The sequence below is a fragment of the Pleurodeles waltl genome, chromosome 8 (assembly GCF_031143425.1).
Source record: "Pleurodeles waltl isolate 20211129_DDA chromosome 8, aPleWal1.hap1.20221129, whole genome shotgun sequence".
Lineage (NCBI taxonomy): Eukaryota > Metazoa > Chordata > Amphibia > Caudata > Salamandridae > Pleurodeles > Pleurodeles waltl.
The window spans coordinates 571377315-571396165 of record NC_090447.1 but is presented as its reverse complement, the minus strand read 5'-3'; the positions used below and the strand labels follow the sequence as shown (position 1 = coordinate 571396165).

Sequence of the window (18851 nt, the reverse complement as noted above, 5' to 3'; positions counted from 1 at the left end):
CAAAAAATTCAAATTCTTCTTTTTGCAGATGACTCGCTTCTTATCTCCAAGACCCCTATGGGCTTGCAAATCCTCATTGACAGATTCAATGTATTCTGTCGGGACTACAGCTTAGAGTTAAATCCCCCCCCCCAAAAAAACGAAGCTGATGGTCCTGCGCTCTGGGAAGCGGAAGAAGTGTACTATTAATCTAGATGGTGATCCCTTGGTTAAGGTCAGCTCTATTGATTATCTAGGTGTAAGGCTTACTGATAACCTACACTGAGAAGAACAGATTAATAAAAGCACTGGACTTCTTCAACACAGTGCAGCATCCATCTTGCGCATCTATAGGAGTACGATTGTAAAAACGGTCTCCCCAGCTATCAAGATCTATGTCGCAAAGGCACAGGGAGCTGCTGTGTATGGTGCGGAGGTATGGGGCTTTTCTGACAGCAACAGGTTAACCATCGGGGAGAACAGCTTTGTGAGTGCCTTATGTGCTTGCCCTCCTAGTACCCCACTGATTCCTTTGTTTCTAGATCTGGGACTAAAACGGATTGCCGACCTGATAATTTTAAGACCTCTCCTATATTGGGTAAGGCTATGGACCGTTCCTGAATTAGATGTCTATAAGGTCTCACTCCTAGATTTGCTAATACGCTCCAACTCAGCTTCTATTCCATGGGTCAAGCATGTATCTAGTTGGTTTAAGAAATTGGGGTTGGGAGATTACTGGGAGAATCCCCATAAACTTGAGGAAGTCCATCTAAAAGTACTGAAGCGTGCCTATTGGTCTCATGTGAGGAATGATATCATCAATCGTAAATGTTGTGGTTGTTTAACTAATCTATTTACTGACATCAAGTGGTCCCTCGCGGTTTGAACTCTATCTAGACATTATACCAGACATCTTAGGCAAAAGCCTATATGCTAGATTCCGCTTTGGGACTTTGCCATTGAAGACCTTGATGCGCAGATGGGATGCAAATGTAACAAACGATATATGTCCCGTGTGTGGTACTACCTCTGAATCAGTGGAACATTTTATGTTTTTTTGTCCTGCATATTCAATTCCTAGGTCCAAGTGGTTCCGCAATATGTGTAGGGAAATGGGATTAAGGAAATGTGCATTAGCTTTGAGGGTTTTAAAAAGCCACTCCTCCAAAGTATTAATATATGCTGTTAGCAAATATCTATTGTCAGCATGGCGCAGAAGAAACTTTTATACCAGCAATGGATTTTAAGAATGATTGGATGAGATTCTTAGATGGGCCAGTGGAGGTGGTCTTCTTATTTGGCATTATGTTTTTAGGATGAAACTGTATTTTATATTTTTATGATGATATTTATTGTGTATTGCTTTGATGATCGTTTGATCGAATAAAGTTTGTGTTTGACTGACACAATCTGTTACATGAGTCAGCTGCCCCTTATTTCCCTGCATGCAGCGTGACATGACTCTGTACTTGAGAGATTCAGACATGTGCCTCAATAACATACTGAGAGAATATATGTGATATGGTGCTCAGCCAGCAATCCATATCAACAGGTCCAAATTTGTCCTGCTCCTACTCACCACCAACACCTTGAAATATATCACGGAATTTCCATTGAAGTGGTGCAGTGACTCTGTCAATATCTGGGGGAGTGTGGGTGCAGAAGGATATGGACGCTGTGATTAGGGATAACTGTGCCATTAACAAGATGCCCGAACAGATCACAATGGCTGTACCTCATCCTGCCCCTTGCAGGAAAAGAAGCCTTATCAAGACGGTGCTACTCCAACGCCTGTTACACCTGTTTATTATATCTCTTTGCCACTAGTGAAAACCCTGTTCCGACAAATTTGTGCTCGGTTTGTAAGACTCAATAGGGCAACAAAGAGGCCCAGGATACGACGGGACACTTTTGTGGTCCCGTTCCACCAGGGTGGGTTTGGGGCCTCAGAGCTGTATTCGTTTCACCAAGTCCCATATTTTCTGCATCTAGCGATTGAGAAAGACATAGCCCATCCATTACCGCTGACATCGATGGTCGATGGCCCAATAACAGGCTACTCCCTGACAATGGAAACTGGTGCATGTATCTCTAGAGGCTGGTCTGTACTGTCCAGATGTACAGGAAAGAAGCAGCTGTATCCTGTCTTGCTCCCCCTCCATAACCATTCATGCCTATCTCGTACAACATGAGCTAAAATCGATTGATCAACTCCATGCAAGGTGCCTTGACACATGACATTATATAATAATAAATAGTCAAGTCACTCACTGACTTCTAGGGGAGTCGGCCATATACTCATCCTGATTTCTTTCTTTATCGCAGGCTAAGGGGGCTAATATGTGCAGTCATCCTGGACTTCCCACAAGAGCCTTCACCTAGTCACGCCCTGGAAAAACTCCCATCAATCCCAAGCATGAATCAACTAACTTCCATATTGTATACAACAGCAATGGAGGAAACCCCCCTGGATCATCTACCAATGAAACCTGGGTGGGAGGAAGAGCGTGCCTCTATTTATCAGACAAGATGTGGCGCTACTGCTGTGAACAAATAAGTACGATATTAGCTAGCAGTCGGCTATGCATTATTAATTCAGAAATTTCTACATAGGGCCTACAACACGCCAAAAACCCTTTACAAGTTTGGAACTGATCAGGACTCTATGTGTGGCCAATCGGACCTGGAGGACGCACGTTTTCTGCATCACTCGTGGTTGTGTGGTGGCATTAGTGAGTACTGGCAGATGGTCCTCACAGCCTTCTCAGAGATGATAGAACATGACATACCATAGACCCCTGGGTGACACTGCTAGGATGGGTGAGGGATGTCCCCCTTCTTTGAGTTACTACACAGCACTGGCCTTTCTGCAGGCAAAACGCATAGTGGCCTGCTGCTGCTGTATGTGCAGATGATCACAGTATAAGCATTGACTCAATTATCTGGCCTACTGTAATGAACAGATGGAACTCTAAGTGGAACTGTTGCAGCCCACTGCTCGACCCAGAGACATTTGGAGCCCACTTCAGTGCTACATCCGAGCAACTGATGCTAGCACAGACATCACAGGAGAAGAATGAACAGGCATGCTGAGGCAGACTGCACTGGTGGTGGTCTGTATTGGGCAGACAGTCATTAGCAACTGTGGGAGGAAGCAGATCCAATCTCTTGCCCCCTACTGGACTCCTCCCTGGTGTGGGTGTGGTGGGGAATGAAGGTTGGGTCGCTCCCCTGCCTCCCCCCGGATTTCAGAGTCTAATGTTTTTTGTATCATTTGTTAGCTTTATGACCTCTCTTGGCAGGTGGAGAGCCTTACTCATCATGTTCACATACTGTAGTTCCGTGCTTCATTGGTTGTAAAATAAAGAAATTGTGAAAACAAATCAAAATAATAAAACAGAGATACTTAGGAACAACACAAGATCACCCTAGGATTGGACCCATAATGAACCATCCAAAAACTAAGAGAAGTATGATGTGATTAATTAAGCAATAGTGCCCTTTAATATTGTTTATCCCACAATTATGGGACTGAGCTGTGGGTGAGGATGCTTAAAGAAAGAGACATGTGAACAATGTCTGAATAATTTATGTCCCTGAACTTAGAAGGCAAGCCATGGCAACACAGTAGTTGTTGGCAACATTTTAAGAATCCAGAGCCTATCAAAACATTACACACAGTTTGACTATTAAACTTGTGCAAGAACAATCCAATGCAAATAACTTCTTCAATAGGCTTGAATACAAAGATCCACAGATCTTTTTTATTTTAAATAATGATCTTTTCAGGTATAGTGATCAATGTATTGAGTGCGTGTGTGTGTAAATGTCTATGTGTGTCTTTGCTACTTTTTCAATGACTACCCAAATTAGTAGATGTGTTGCTATATGGCAGAGGACACTGAATTAATTTCTTTCCAAGCAGCATTTCATATGTATTAAACAATCTCAGTACTCTATATGTTGCAAGGATTAGATAAACAAAATGTAATATTTGAGCCTGGAGATGCAGACATAGGCCCTCATTCTGACCTTGGCGGGCGGCGGAGGCCGCCCGCCAAAGTCCCGCCGTCAGGTTACCGTTCCGCGGTCGAAAGACCGCGGCGGTAATTCTGACTTTCCCGCTGGGCTGGCGGGCGGTCGCCTTCAGAACGCCAGCCAGCCAAGCGGGAAAGAGGCTTCCACGAGGAAGCCGGCTCGGAATCGAGCCGGCGGAGTGGAAGCTGTGCGACGGGTGCAGTTGCACCCGTCGCGTATTTCACTGTCTGCGCAGCAGACAGTGAAATACTTGTAGGGGCCCTCTTACGGGGGCCCCTGCAATGCCCATGCCAGTGGCATGGGCACTGCAGGGGCCCCCAGGGGCCCCGCGACCCACCCTACCGCCATCCGGATCTCGGCGGTCCGACCGCCGGGATCTGGATGGCGGTAGGGGGGGTCGGAATCCCCGCGGCGGTGCAGCAAGCTGCGCCGCCGCGGAGGATTCAATGGGGCCGCGGTACACTGGCGGGACCCCGCCAGTGGTGCCGGTCCGACCGCGGCTTTACCGCTGCGGTCGGAATCCCCATTGGAGCACCGCCGGCCTGTCGGCGGTGCTCCCGCGGTCCTCCGCCCTGGCGGTCAAAGACCGCCAGGGTCAGAATGACCACCATAGTCCTAAATGATAAATAGGAGGACGTCTTATGAATCCATACTAAGAAAATACTAATTACTTTCGTTAATCATTCTTTTACATTTAACTGTTCCGTCTCTCATCGCTTCTTAAGTAAACAAGACTGTCCATAGACCAGTGAAAGAGCAGATTGTCTGGGTATTTCATCTGGGAAGCCGGAGTGTATACAAGTCTCCTCTTTGCCCTGTGGCTAGTTATGGTAAGTCACTGTGCTGAAATACAGAACAGGCTATTCAATTTAGTATTTAATTATTTGGTGCCTGCAGCCTGTTCCTGTATCCCATGACTAGGTGTAGTTGGCAGTTGGCCTTTGTGTATTCATCCCAGACAGTATCACAACAGAGGGTATGGTTGTTGGCAGGATAAGGCATCCTGGCTTTATTGGGAGGCAGAAGCTGTCACCTACCACTTCAAAGGCACGGACCCCAGCCTATTGTTTCCCCAGATAGACTGGGACCAAGGCAGGGAGGCAGGAAATTCCAGACACTTCTGAAACAGGAAGCCTCCTGAAATATTTCCACTTCAAAGGGGACACCAGGTGTAAAAAAATAGGACCCTCAGATCCACTCTTCAGTACACTCCTGGACCTATGGACACTACAGAAGAAGAACTGCTCTGCTGCGAGAGGACTGCCCTGCCAGATAACCGCAAATGACAGTCTGTACTTTTAGGTGCTATACATACCTTAAATCCTTGAAATTAAGTATCTCAGATTCTACAGACTGGATTTATTTTTGTTTCAGTGTCAACTAATTTATTCAACTTTACTCTATTTTTCTTTCACTTTATTCGTGTTTGTGTGCTGCATAAATTCTTTACACTCTAAGTTAAGCCTGACTGCTATTGTGCTAAGCTACCAGAGCGTCAAACACAGGTTAACTCAGTGACATGTTGTGTTTCATCCTGAAAAGGTTTGTGGCTGTTGCTTGAGAAGGGTTTCACCCTCCCTCAACCAACAACCCAAGTTCTCACAATAACACAGCGCTAAATATATATGTAATGATGTGTTTCGGGTATGGACATGTGGTGAAGCCAGTTTGGAACTTTTTGATTCCTGCTTAAACTTTGCATCATAAGTCAGATACAGTTTCAAACACCTAGTACCAACCATTGTATGGCATATCTAGTACAAAAAGTTAAACTACAGTTTATATGTTCAAGTTCTGTTGTCATTTGTACAGGAACAACCTCACATGCCTAATTATTTGCAAATTCAGAGAAGAAATGCACTAGTGAACGGTCATGTTAGGTGTAAAAGGTGTGCACCAGCAATGCATCAAACCTGGCTAACAACAAATTCAGTTGCAATATCATCCTAGGCGTGACATCAGCACGAGTGTGGGAACACAATCAGGAGTGTAAATTCAATTTAGTAGCAAATACATATTTAGTTACAAAATCAACCTATGTACAGCATCAACAGGAATTGAATATACATGTAGAAGCTCAAATACACCTCCAGTGTAGCATCAATCCTCTGCAATGGGAAGCACTCTTTAGGAATGTGGACTAACAAACCTAATAGCCAACAGCAAACCGTGAGACAGAAATACTCCTCAAGTATCAACCAAAATTTTAATAACACTTTCTTCAAGCAATGGCTGAAGGGGGTTGACCTAAACAAAGTAATGGCAAAGCCAAAACTCATCTGTGTGTGCGTTTATTTTGGTATTGATGACATGAGATCTGGAAATTCTGTGTGTAACCGGCACTAATGAAAAAGTAATTGAGATGTTTTTATGACCGTGTGGTGCAATTATCATAAAGGTGCCATCCTACTAGGTGAGGATCCTCCCTTGCATATGCTCGCACATTTTAATGCTATATCAACCATGAGTACCGTTGGTCACTCCAAATGTCTATATGCTCGGAATACCAAACTTGTTGGCTGGCAATGATCATCATTTTTATGTACATATTAGCAGGAATTGTTGTTTCCCTAAAATAGTTGTCAAATCTTCTAATAAGCACTGTATCACCAACGAAGTCCATCTTCGTACAGTTCTCATTTCCACAACTATGAATGGTGTTCAGAACAAAAGTTAACAAAGCATAAATGTATCAGGGTAAAAAAAGAACAGTTTCCTCATAGATTCAGGAGAAATTAATTTATCCAGAAAATCAACTCATAATTTTAGTTTTAAAACATTATATGCATAGATAATGTGGAAGAAACACAGATTTGCCTCACCTAAATTTCAGTACTTGACTACCACTTTGCATTCCTAATCATACTCTAATTGCAGTGACTACAAACAATGTCCTATTGTTCAACAGTAGTGCATGAATAACTTCTCTGAGTCAACGATCGCTATTTGACGTCTTAGCTATATTTCTGTTCTGCGGCCCACTGATAACTGATGTATTATCTTGTCCATGGATATCCTTTTATGAGCGCATATCCTTTTGCCACACTATTGTTCACCTCAGCAACATTTCATTGACAACCCCATCTATAAAAATAATGAATCTCAATGAAAGGTTTAAAGCTTCTTTCTTGTGATTGATCAAAGGAATGTAACTGGAATCTTCTTGCTTTTCATAAAAGTTGGAAATTAAAGTAATACGGAAATATTTAACAGAGAATAGGGTTTCAGGGACCCATTTGTGCCATAAAGAAGAGAAGAGACACCATTTCAAAATAATGTAAAGATAAAAAATAAGAAAACCAATATCTTCATTAGGGCTTTTAAGCCACAAATGATTTAAAGTGAGTGGTATTTTTTTTAACAGGTATCTAGCGCTTATAATGAATTTACTTTTTTTTCAGGTAGTTGAGGTAGAATATGCCACAAGGACCCGAACTTTATCTAGAATTTTTGTCTTAAAAAAAGACAGGCATGATTTTCTCCCATCATTGACGTGTTATTTGTTTAAATAGAGAGGAATCTTCAATACCTGCATCCATTCCAGGATTTTACTTGCAAATTGACAAACTTCTCCTGGATAACAAAGACAAAAGTTCGGGTGTTCTGCAAATTCAAAATTAAATAATATTGCTTTCTTGTTTTTGTGACTAAAGCAAGTGTATATTCAATACTGTCGTAGTTTGACTCTTGCTCTAGGCAAGACTGCTGGTTTAAGGATGTCAATGCTTATGTTTGTAGGTGACTATGCCTGTCCTACAACAAGTTGCAACTGTTGTCCCAACCCTCCCAGCTCACAAGCAGCACCTCACCAAAAACCCAGACAGTAAAAGGTGATTTGTGGAAGCCTTTACGCATTGATTCAAGAGTGTGACATCTCAGGGAGTGTTGTGGTTAAACTGAGATTACCCCTTTCTCAAATGAACAACAGATCTCAATCAAACACAGGCAATGAAGGAGATGCAGTAAAGTTTTCAATAGGTTTTATTTAACAAAAATGCACTCTATGATAAGTTGCATGGGATGCAATGACTTGGATAATGAATGATGCAAGAAACAGAATGGTAAAGACAAGAGTCATTAATACAAAGACCCCCCAGCATCTTGCAATAACATGAAATGACATGAGATACAAAATATGTCCTAATACCCTAATGTCATGTACCTAATCTCTAACCTAGAAGAGAGCTACGTGTGTTGAACCTAATCTGCCAATGCCATGTTGATGAGAAGATCCCCCCCAACCATCGTTACCTTGGAATGAGGTCTCTAGTTCAGACTCCGTAGGAACACAAAGACTGGGTCAGCGTCAAGACGACGTGCGGCATCGATAGCAGCAATGGCATCTGGTTGGAATCCCTCTAACTATCTGTCTAAGTGAGGTGCATTTATACAGAACTGCTCGGACCCCTGACGTAGGTCTGTTCCCAAACAATAGATAACAAGACAGGCTTCAACGACAATTTATGTAAACAATTCCCTCGAAGGCGTGAAGAGGGAAAGTACATAATGTGAACACCTGCAGTTTGTTTATCTTTGTCGCTTGATATTGATGCCTTAGCGCAGTGGCACTGATCAAGTGAAACTAAATAATTGGCCTAACTAGAAACAAGGCAACCATCTTAAAAGATATAATTAAATAAATGCGCTAAAACAGAGCAAACTAAGTAAGGTAAAACTCACTAGGTGACAGGGGCACGAGTCTACAAACCAAAGGCTAAGCTAACTCCTGTTTCCCATTAAAACAAGATAGGATTCACTATAATATGTTTTAAAGCATTTGATGGCCAAATTCTCTTCTTGCAAACAGAGGCAATATATTACAAGCTTTTTGTTCTGACCCAAAATATAATGGAGAAGAATAGGAGTAACCGGTCCAAGGATTTTCCATTTCATTTCTTCTTTTTGCCTAACCACCCAAGAGGAAAGCACCATCTTGCCTGGCATGTTACCCCCATTTTTACTGTATATATGTTTGTTTTTGCCTGTGTCACTGGGGTCCTGCTAGCCAGAACCCTAGTGCTCATAAACTGTGCCCTGTATGTGTTCCGTGTGGTGCCTAACTGTATCACTGAGGCTCTGCTAACCAGAACCTCAGTGTTTATGCTCTCTCTGCTTTTAAAATTGTCACTGCAGGCTAGTGACTAATTTTACCAATTCTGATTGGCACACTGGAACACCCTTATAATTCCCTAGTATATGGTACCTAGGTACCGAGGGTATTGGGGTTCCAGGAGATCCCAATGGGCTGCAGCATTTCTTTTGCCACCCATAGGGAGCTCAGACACTTCTTACACAGGACTGCCACTGCAGCCTGAGTGAAATAACATCCACGTTATTTCACAGCCATTTTACACTGCACTGAAGTAACTTATAAGTCACCTATATGTCTAACCCTCACTTAGTGAAGGTTAGGTGCAAAGTTACTTAGTGTGAGGGTACCCTGGCACTAGCCGAGGTGCCCCCATATTGTTCAGGGCAGTGAGTGCGGGGACACCATTACACGTGTGCACTACATATAGGTCAATACGTATATGTAGCGTCACCATGGTACCTCCAAACATGGCCATGTAACATGTCTAGGATCATGGAATTGTCACCCCAATACCATTCTGGTATTGGGGTGACAATTCCATGCATCCCCGGGTCTCCAGCATAGAGCCCGGGTACTGCCAAACTAACTTTCCGGGGTTTTCTCTGCAGCTACCGCTGCTGCCAACCCTCAGACAGGTTTCTGCCTCCCTGGGGCCTGGGCAGCCCAGTCCCAGGAAGGCAGAACAAAGGATTTCCTCCGAGAGAGGGTGTTACACCCTCTCCCTTTGTAAATAGGTGCGAAGGGCCTGAGAGGAGTAGCCTCTCCTGGCCTCTGGAAATGCTTTGAAGGGCACAGATGGTGCCTTCCTTGCATAAGCCAGTCTACACGGTTCAGGGATCCCCCCAGCCCTGCTCTGGTGCGAAACTGGACAAAGGAAAGGGGAGTGACCACTCCCCTGACCAGGGGAGGTGTCCCAGACCTCTGCCAACTTGGATGCAAAGGTGTGAGGGCACAATGGACAGCTCTGAGTGGCCAGTGCCAGCAGGTGACGTCAGAGACCCCTCCTGATAGGTGCTTACCTTTCTCTGTAGACAATCCTCCTCTGAGGGCTATTTAGAGTCTCTCCTGTGGGTATCTCACCAGATAACGAATGCAAGAGCTCACCAGAGTTCCTCTGTACTTCCCTCTTCGACTTCTGCCAAGGATCGACCGCTGACTGCTCCAGGACGCCTGCAAAACCGCAACAAAGTAGCAAGAAGACTACCAGCAACATTGTAGCGCCTCATCCTGCTGGCTTTCTCGACTGTTTCCTGGTGGTGCATGCTCTTAGGCTGTCTGCCTTCACCCTGTACTGGAAGCCAAGAAGAAATCTCCCGTGGGTCGACTGAATCTTCCCCCTGCCAACACAGGCACCAAACTTCTGCATCACCTGTCCTCTGGGCCCCCTCTCATCCTGACGAGCGTGGTCCCTGGAACACAGGAGCTGGGTCCAAGTGTCCCCGACAGTCCAGTGACCCTTCTGTCCAAATTTGGTGGAGGTAAGTCCTTGCCTCCCCACGCCAGACAGTAATCCTGTGTACTGCGTGAACTGCAGCTGTAGGGCTTCTGTGCACTTTTGCAATACTTCCTTTGTGCACAACCTAGCCCAGGCCCCCAGCACTCCGTCCTGCATTGTCCAACTCTCTGAGTTGGACTCCGACTCCGTGGGACCCTCTTTTGTTGTGCTAAGTCGACCGTCGTGCTCAGATCTTTTGAACGCCTGTTCAGGTGCTTCTGCGGGTGCTGCCTGCTTCTGCGTGGGCTCTCCGTGTTGCTAAGCGCCCCCTCTGTCTTCTCCTCCAAGGGGCGACCTCCTGGTCCTTCCTGGGACCTGGCAGCACCCTAAACCTTTAACCGCGACTCTTGCAGCTAGCAAGGCTTGTTTGCGGTCTTTCTGCGGGGAAACAACTCTGCATCCTCCAGCACGCCGTGGAACATCTTCTGACCAAAGGAGAAGTTCCTCGCACCTTCCGTTGTTGCAGAATCTTTGGCTTCTTCTAACCGGAGGCAGTCCTTTTGCACCTTAATCTGGGGTTTAGTGGGCTCCTGCCCCCCCGGACACTTGCGTGACTCTTGGACTTGGTCCCCTTCCTTTACAGGTCCTCAGGTCCAGGAATCCGTCTTCAGTGCTTTGCAGTGAGTTGTTGTCCTTGCAGAATCTTGACTTTACTGTCTTTCTGGGGTAGTAGGGTAACTTTACTCCTACTTTTCAGAGTCTTGGGGTGGGGTATCTTGGACACCCTGAGTGTTTTCTTACACTCCCAGTGACCCTCTTCACAATACACTAGGCATGGGGTCCATTTGTGGTTCGCATTTCACATTTAGAGTATATGGTTTGTGTTGCCCCTAGGCCTATGTTCTCCTATTGCATTCTATTGTGTTCTACAGTGTTTGCACTACTTTTCTAACTGTTTACTTACCTGATTTTGGCTTGTGTGTATATTTTGTGTATATTACTTACCTCCTAAGGAAGTATATCCTCTGAAATACTTTTGGCATATTGCCACTAAAATAAAGTACCTTTATTTTTAGTAACTCTGAGTATTGCTTTTTATCATGATATAGTGCTAAGTGATATAAGTGGTATAGTAGGAGCTTTGCATGTCTCCTAGTTCAGCCTAAGCTGCTCTGCTATAGCTACCTCTATCAGCCTAAGCTGCTAGAACACTACTAATCTACTAATAAGGGATAACTGGACCTGGCACAAGGTGTAAGTACCACAAGGTACCCACTATAAGCCAGGCCAGCCTCCTACAATTGGTTTTGGCAAATATAAACATTTATTTATTATGTCTCTATAACTGTTCAAAATACTCTACCACATCGTTGCCACCTAAGAATTAACACCCAGCAGATACTGATGTAAAGTAGTTGGCTGCATGTGAGGTGTTCCATTCCTGCAGTCCGAAGCGCAGCCTGCCAGAGGAGCTCGGAGACTGTGTGGCCTACCTGCATGGCTGAGTGCAGAGTCTCCCAGCACAGGCGGCTTGGAAGAGCTGCGCTGCGCTGCTACTGCGACCGACTGGAGCTGGGGTGAGCGAGAGAAGGCGTGGGTGGCATTACAGCGATGAGAGCTGGGGTCACGGCTCGATCACAAGCTTGCAGTCCGGAAAGAGGGCTCCAGCTGAAGATACGCCTGCGGCGTCTGGGCTGGCTGCAGCACACGAGATCTGCGGCTGCGGCTGCTGACAGGACTGGGCTGAGTGATAACGCTCCCCTGCACCTGAGGGTGGGTGCAATCCACCACAGAGAAGTGGCGCCCTACAGACCATGCCCGGCTGGCTGAAGATTGTGTCTTCTGCAATTCCCAGCCCTGTTGCAATTATATTGGACTTTGGATTCCCCTTTAGTGCAACTGGAGGTGGGTGCTAAATATAGGGATCTTCTTGGACAACTACAGAGAGCTGCCCTACTAAGCAGTGCCCATGCATTTACAATTGTTTTGGAAGCATTCCTATTTCTCCTGAGGTGGGACTTCGTCCTCCAAGAGTCTTTGTGAATTTAAGGTGGAGCCAGCTAGGTGATGCACTATATAGCGCTTGGAGGACCAGCGGCACAAGATGCGCCCAAATGAGGCCAGGCTTGGCCAGCCCTCTTGGTTCTGGGATAAGATTAGTAAGTCTCTAAGCCTCTTATTTAGTGCGATAAAGAGCCTTTTATTTTTCCTCTGCTCACAATGCGGGGATCTGATGTGACTTGTATATTAACAGGGGAATAAGACAATCGCTTTTCAAAACTCCTTGAATTTAAGTGTGTCTACTGCCATTTTTCTTCTTTTTCACATTACTCAGTCCCATACTGAAAGGATTTATCTGTGGGTTTGGCCTGCTAATCTGGGGAAGCATAAACCAAAGGCTTGTGGTTTAGCACCAGGTACTCCTACAACCATTGATGCATTTTTGACATGTGCAGTGGATATTATAAACAAAGAAACTGCAGCAGAACCACGGCTTTCCCTATCCTCTCCTCTGGCATCTAGACCATTTTCACCCGAAGCGCATCCCTTTTTGGACGTGGTCCCTTTGACTGAAATCTGGGAAGTCATGGACCAGGATTATTCCCCCTTGAAGACTACTGATGTGCCTCAGCCACTCCCAGTTGTAGAGCCCTCAGAACCAGATGCTACAGTTGTCACCTCAATTGAACAGAGAGTGATAAGGAAAAGAAAGAGGTTTGAACCTGTGTCCAAATCCAAATGCCCACTAATAATCCCCACTAAATCACTGAGAAAGCCTCCAAGAAAAATATTTGACAGAGAGGAAGGCAGGAAAGATGGATTCCCTTCGTGATGATTTACTAACAATGCTGGATGAAAGGCCTGCACCTATTCGGGAGTGACTATCAGCTACAGAGGCTGAAATTAAGAGACTTTCAAAAGAGGGTACCCAGCAAGGTAAGAGTGCTACTACTAATATACGGGGCAATTTCCTCCATCGCCCCGCATACGATTTTGGAAGCAGGTACAGGGGATGTGGAGCATGAACATCATGAAATTTTACCTGCTGTAGCTAATATTCATCCTGGTTCAGCTGATTCCAGATCAATAATCCCATAGTGAAGTCTAGTGCCTGTTCTAATTCTAATTTACAGCCCCCTGGCCCAGAGAAGTTGAGATTGCTGTCAATGCACCTAAGAGATTCACATGGTAGAGGATCAGGGACTTTAGAAGATGGATGTAGTAATGAATCTTATGCTCATCACCCACATCGTCCACCAGAGAGTACACCTTGAGTTATTGTTTTAGAAAATGTCCTTAAAATCAAGCCTTCATGGTCCAATCGTATGCCTCCCTGAATAATAGGGTTTTGCACTTGTTGTGTAAATATTCAGGCTGGTTCTGTGTTTTTTCAGAAGAAGTTATCTCCTTTAGGAGGACTTTGGGGTTTGGCCCTTATTATAAACGCTCGCAAGGTGATTGTGTGATAATCAACTTTAGAAGGCCAAATTTAGGTAGGGTCCTTTTACAGTCCCTTAGCTACACTACCCATGATCTGACAGGCACTAAAGCGTTCCGCTAGGCCTATTCTATCGTCCAAGAGTATATAGGCTGACTGCTAAGGGTGAAAATGGAGCTTGTTGAAGAGACGCAAGGAATGGGCTGACTCCTCATTCTTAACACTATAATTCACTGCTGCCTCTTTTTAATAGATTTCAAGCTTTGTCCTACTTGGATCAACAGGTTTGACCAATAGACAGCGACACTCAAGCTGAGAAAGAGACTAACTCGCCAATTCAACCCTTATTCTCCGACTCTTTTATTGAGCAGGTTGGACCTGCTGCTTTAATCTCATGGAATGTGGCTGGCCTTCGTACAAAAAATGAGATTCCGGAATGGCTGGACGTGGTGGAACACTTTCATATAATTTGCTGCTAAGTGACATGGCTAGTAACTCCGCCTTATACTAATGGGTTTGTGACATATCATGTTCCAGCCATCCCTTCTAGTTTAGGACGGGACAAGGGAGGTTTGGCTACTTTTCTATCAGTGTGGTGGGGTGCATTGTATATGAAAAGGCCATTTCTTCATTTTATCAGGTTCTCTTGATAACTACAGGTAAAGTCTTGGATTTGGTTCTGGTCAAGTTTTATTATAATATATGTGATCAATCAGAAACCAAAATTGTGGATGAATTGGAGGATGTTCCGCATAGGATATTGGCCACCCATGCAAAGGAGGCGGCCATCATTTGGGAAGGGGATTTTAATATTGAGACATGTGCTTTTGGGGGGAATTTATTATGTGGAATTTGTGATAAATTTAGCAAACCTTTTATGCATTTTAAACATACAACTTACGGTGACGCCCTAAATAGGATTATTTTTGCAAATGGAGCAGTGCCAACCGTAAATTATAATTATTTGACTACAGTAAAGACTCCAACCTATATGGGCCCAAGTTCAAATTCCATTATAGATTATGTCCTCATTTCAAAGGATTTACTTTCAGCACTCATGGGATGTAAAGTGTTGCTTTCATGCATTAGTGACCATGACCCCCTTGTGTTAGAGCTTAAGCTAAACCTGCCCGTAGCTAAGCAGAAAATTTGTCAACATCAAATAGAGTACATTAATAAAGGGCCGAGTCTTTAATGGGAGGCAATAGATAAAGTCGCCTTCCATAGAGATTTACAATTGGATAATCAAGAGGATATTGACAAATGTTGCAGAAGAATGCTGACCCGGCTTAGGTAATAACTGCATATAATAAGCTGGTTAATTACATGCTGCTAAATTAACAAAAAGTGTCCAAAAAACTAAGGATAGCCCGAGATGGTTTAATAATGTGTGCTCTAAAGCCCATAAGCTTTTAATGCAAGCTCTAAAGAAAAGTGTTGTTTGGCTATTCGTAAATTCCCTTAATCTTTTAGGTGAGGCCCTGCTAAAAGTTGAATGTGTAATGAATGCCCTATCAAGGGTGGGTAGCTTACTTTTCTAAAATGTTTCTAAAATCTTTGGTTCCAAAGAACAGCTTTCTAATACAGACACTGTGAAGGAGGTTACCTGTGATTTGAGCGCCAAGTTGAAATTATGTGATTCACTCACAGTGTCTGATGTAATGCTGGTCATCGAGAGCTGTCCATCATGGAAAGCCCCGGGACCTGATTGAATACCATCTGTTGTATTTAAATTCTTCCCACAGTTTCGGGCACCACTATTAACTAGTGTTAGAATAAGGGGCCCTATAGTTAAAACTTGGCAGGAGGCCACTATAATACCTATATTCAAAAAAGTGGATAAGAGTCAACCCTTCTGCTACTACCCAATTTCACTTCTAGATAGTACAGTGAAGTTTTAAGGAAGGGTTATACTGTTCAAATTGGAAGCGTGGTCAGCAGAAAATCATGGGCTTTCAGACCTTCAGATCAGATTCAGGCCAGGCTTGGGGACAACTGAATAGTTATTGAATCTTTCCGTAATTACGCAGAAATATACCAAGGCCAAGATGGGAGTGTCCAGCTTGCTTTAATGGACTTAACATCAGCTTTCGACATGGCAGATCATCCAAAGTTATGGGCAATAATGCTGAAGCTGAGTATTGCCTGTGCAATTGTCTCTCTGCTTAGTAGGCTTCATGCTTACACTACAGCTAGGGTCCACTATAGCAGATCTGGGAATCTCTCAAGATCTTCCATCGGTAACCAGGGTTAGACAAGGGTGTGTCTTGGCTCCTTTTTAATTTTTAATTTATATTAATTCCCAGGGAGAGGGTTTGATAAAGATCATGAAAGATATTGCAAAGATTGGTTCACGTGAAATTCCTGTTCTGCTTTATGCAGACAATGCGGCTTTAATCGCCCCAACAGCTAATGCTCTTCAGTTACTGTTAGACGTTTTTAATAGCTTCATGATTAGTCTGGGACTCAGAACAAATCGTACAAAGTCCTTTAGAATGAAATGTGGTCCTAAACTATCAAAGTCCAGAAAATTCTTATTGAACGGTGAAGAAATTAAGAAAACTCCCCATTTTACATACATGGGTATACCGTTTGATATAGATATTAGCTGGAAATTTTTACTGAATGTTAGAGTTATGTAATTTCAGTGGGCAACGGATGCAGTTCTTAGATTTACCTGAAGGTTGGGTCACAAACCAAGAGAGATTCTTTATATTTTAAAACCAAATGTTTGACTGTAGCTACAATTGGTGCCGGAGTATGGGGGTACGTAAACTGCAAAGCATTACAAATTATGGAAAATATGTTTTTGAGAAGACTGCTAGCAGTTTCACACTCTACTCCATGGCCTTTTTGCCTGAAGAGGTAGGGCTTTGCTATGTTAAAGATCTTGTTACACTTTACCACATGCCATCATGGCATAGAATCGTGAAGAACCCAGAAGCCCGGCTTTGTAAAGCAATACTAATGGACTGCCTGAAATTGGATAACTGCCTAGAAACCCCATGGCTTAAATACATTAAAACTAACTTTGAAAGGTTGGGCTCTCCTGCTTTCTTCCATGACCCCGAAAGTTTGGCTGTCAACCCTTTAAGTCACAATAAAGATCTTCTAAAACAATACGGTTGGAGACTGCGGTCTGAAATTAATAATGGGGGGACAAGATATCCTCTTTGAGAATTCTTACCACGTCCTGCCCTTTATTTACAGATTATTAATAATGAGAGACATAAGTTTTTATTAACAAGGTCTTGTCTTCAACTTATTCACTACTTGTTGGCCTTTTCTGTAAAAGGCACACAGTTTTCAACTTTTCTACATTGTCACTGTGAAATGCTAGCTGCTCAAAGTACTATGCACTTTTTGCTATTTTGCACATTTTATACGCTCCAGAGAAGGCAGTATTTGCACCCACTGTTGAAGGCTTCTGAAATAAGATTGCATGCCGCTGCCTGTACCGATTTGCATGAATTGGGGAGTGAATTGGTCATTTATGCAGTTTTAAATTATACCTTAAGTGCTCTGAAGCTACGTTCCAAATATTGAATCATACTGTTCTTATGACTATGGCTTTAACTTATTGGCTACTGGCTTTATAATATTTTATTTGCTTTTAAATATTATGTATTCTATTTTTGTGCTTTTATTGTTGTTGTGTTGTGACTTTTATCATTCTTATGAACCGAATAAACTATCTTTGATTCAAAACTCAAACCTATAGGATGTATGAGAACTTTGTTTTATCGTGTTAGAAATCTGGGTATGATAGCAGCAGTGGGTACAAGGTACACAAAAAGAGTTTAATCTTGTATGACTGGTTCACACCCAGACTACAGCTGTTCTTTGTTATGCTTCTTCTGACAACCAATTGTCAGGAATAAGGCCTTGCGCGGTCCAGGTCTCGCCCAAAACTCTGCTGCGCGACTCTGCAGCGCTTTATGCGCACCACTTGTCATCCCCTCTTGTTCTAAAGGTGACCATCAGCGTTGTCTGCCCTGGGGCAAAGCTCATAGAGCTGCAGGTTCAGGACATTGGTGGACAAGATGCACTTATCAGTGCTATTCTATGAAGGGACTACAATTCCCATGTTTTTAGAGGCAGCAGCCATCTTGGGGTGTGGCAGGCCTATTAAGCAAAGCCACACCCAAGCACGTTGCTCACTATTTTGAAGACTTCGATGCAGCCATACCTCTTGGGGGTTTCTCTGGAGAAGAGCAGGGTTCCTGAATGGCAGAGTGTCATCCAACCGAAGTATCCTTGTTTCCATGGTGCATTCAAAAACAAGTAGGTCGTACTCATAGCGGTAAGGCCTTGATGAATCCAAGTTTGGAGGAAGTTGTTACTTCCAAAAGGTAAAAACACCCCTTAGCATTACGAGCGAAGCGTTTTCAGTTTCTAGAGTACAGCGGCCTTGGTGCAATGATCAAAGGCATTTCAGAGCACAGATGTAAAGCACTCTTGGCATGGCAATTCAGGCGCTTCAGTTCACAGATGTAAAGCGCTCTTGGCACGGCATTTCAGGCGCTTCAGTTCACAGATGTAAAGCGCTCTTGGCACGGCAGTTCAGGCGCTTCAGTTCACAGATGTAAAGCACTCTTGGCACGGCAATTCAAGCGCTTCAGTTCATAGATGTAAAACGCTATTGGCACGATAATTCAAGCGCTTCAGTTCATAGATGTAAAGCGCTATTGGCACGACAATTCAAGCGCTCCAGTTCATAGATGAAAAGCGTTCTTGGCACGGCAATTCAAACGCTTCAGTTCGCAGATGTAAAGCTCTCCTGGCACAACAATTCAAGCGCTTCAGTTCACAGGTGTAAAGTGCTCTTGGCACGACAATCAAAGCGCTTCAAATCACAGGAGTAAAAG

The 18851-nt window shown here is 43.9% G+C and overlaps 1 protein-coding gene across 2 annotated transcripts in view; it reads right to left on the bottom strand.

Moving 5' to 3' along the window:
* Nucleotides 1-18851, bottom strand: part of PUDP (pseudouridine 5'-phosphatase) — a 1007933-nt gene that overhangs the window by 355581 nt on the left and 633501 nt on the right. The window lies entirely within an intron of this gene.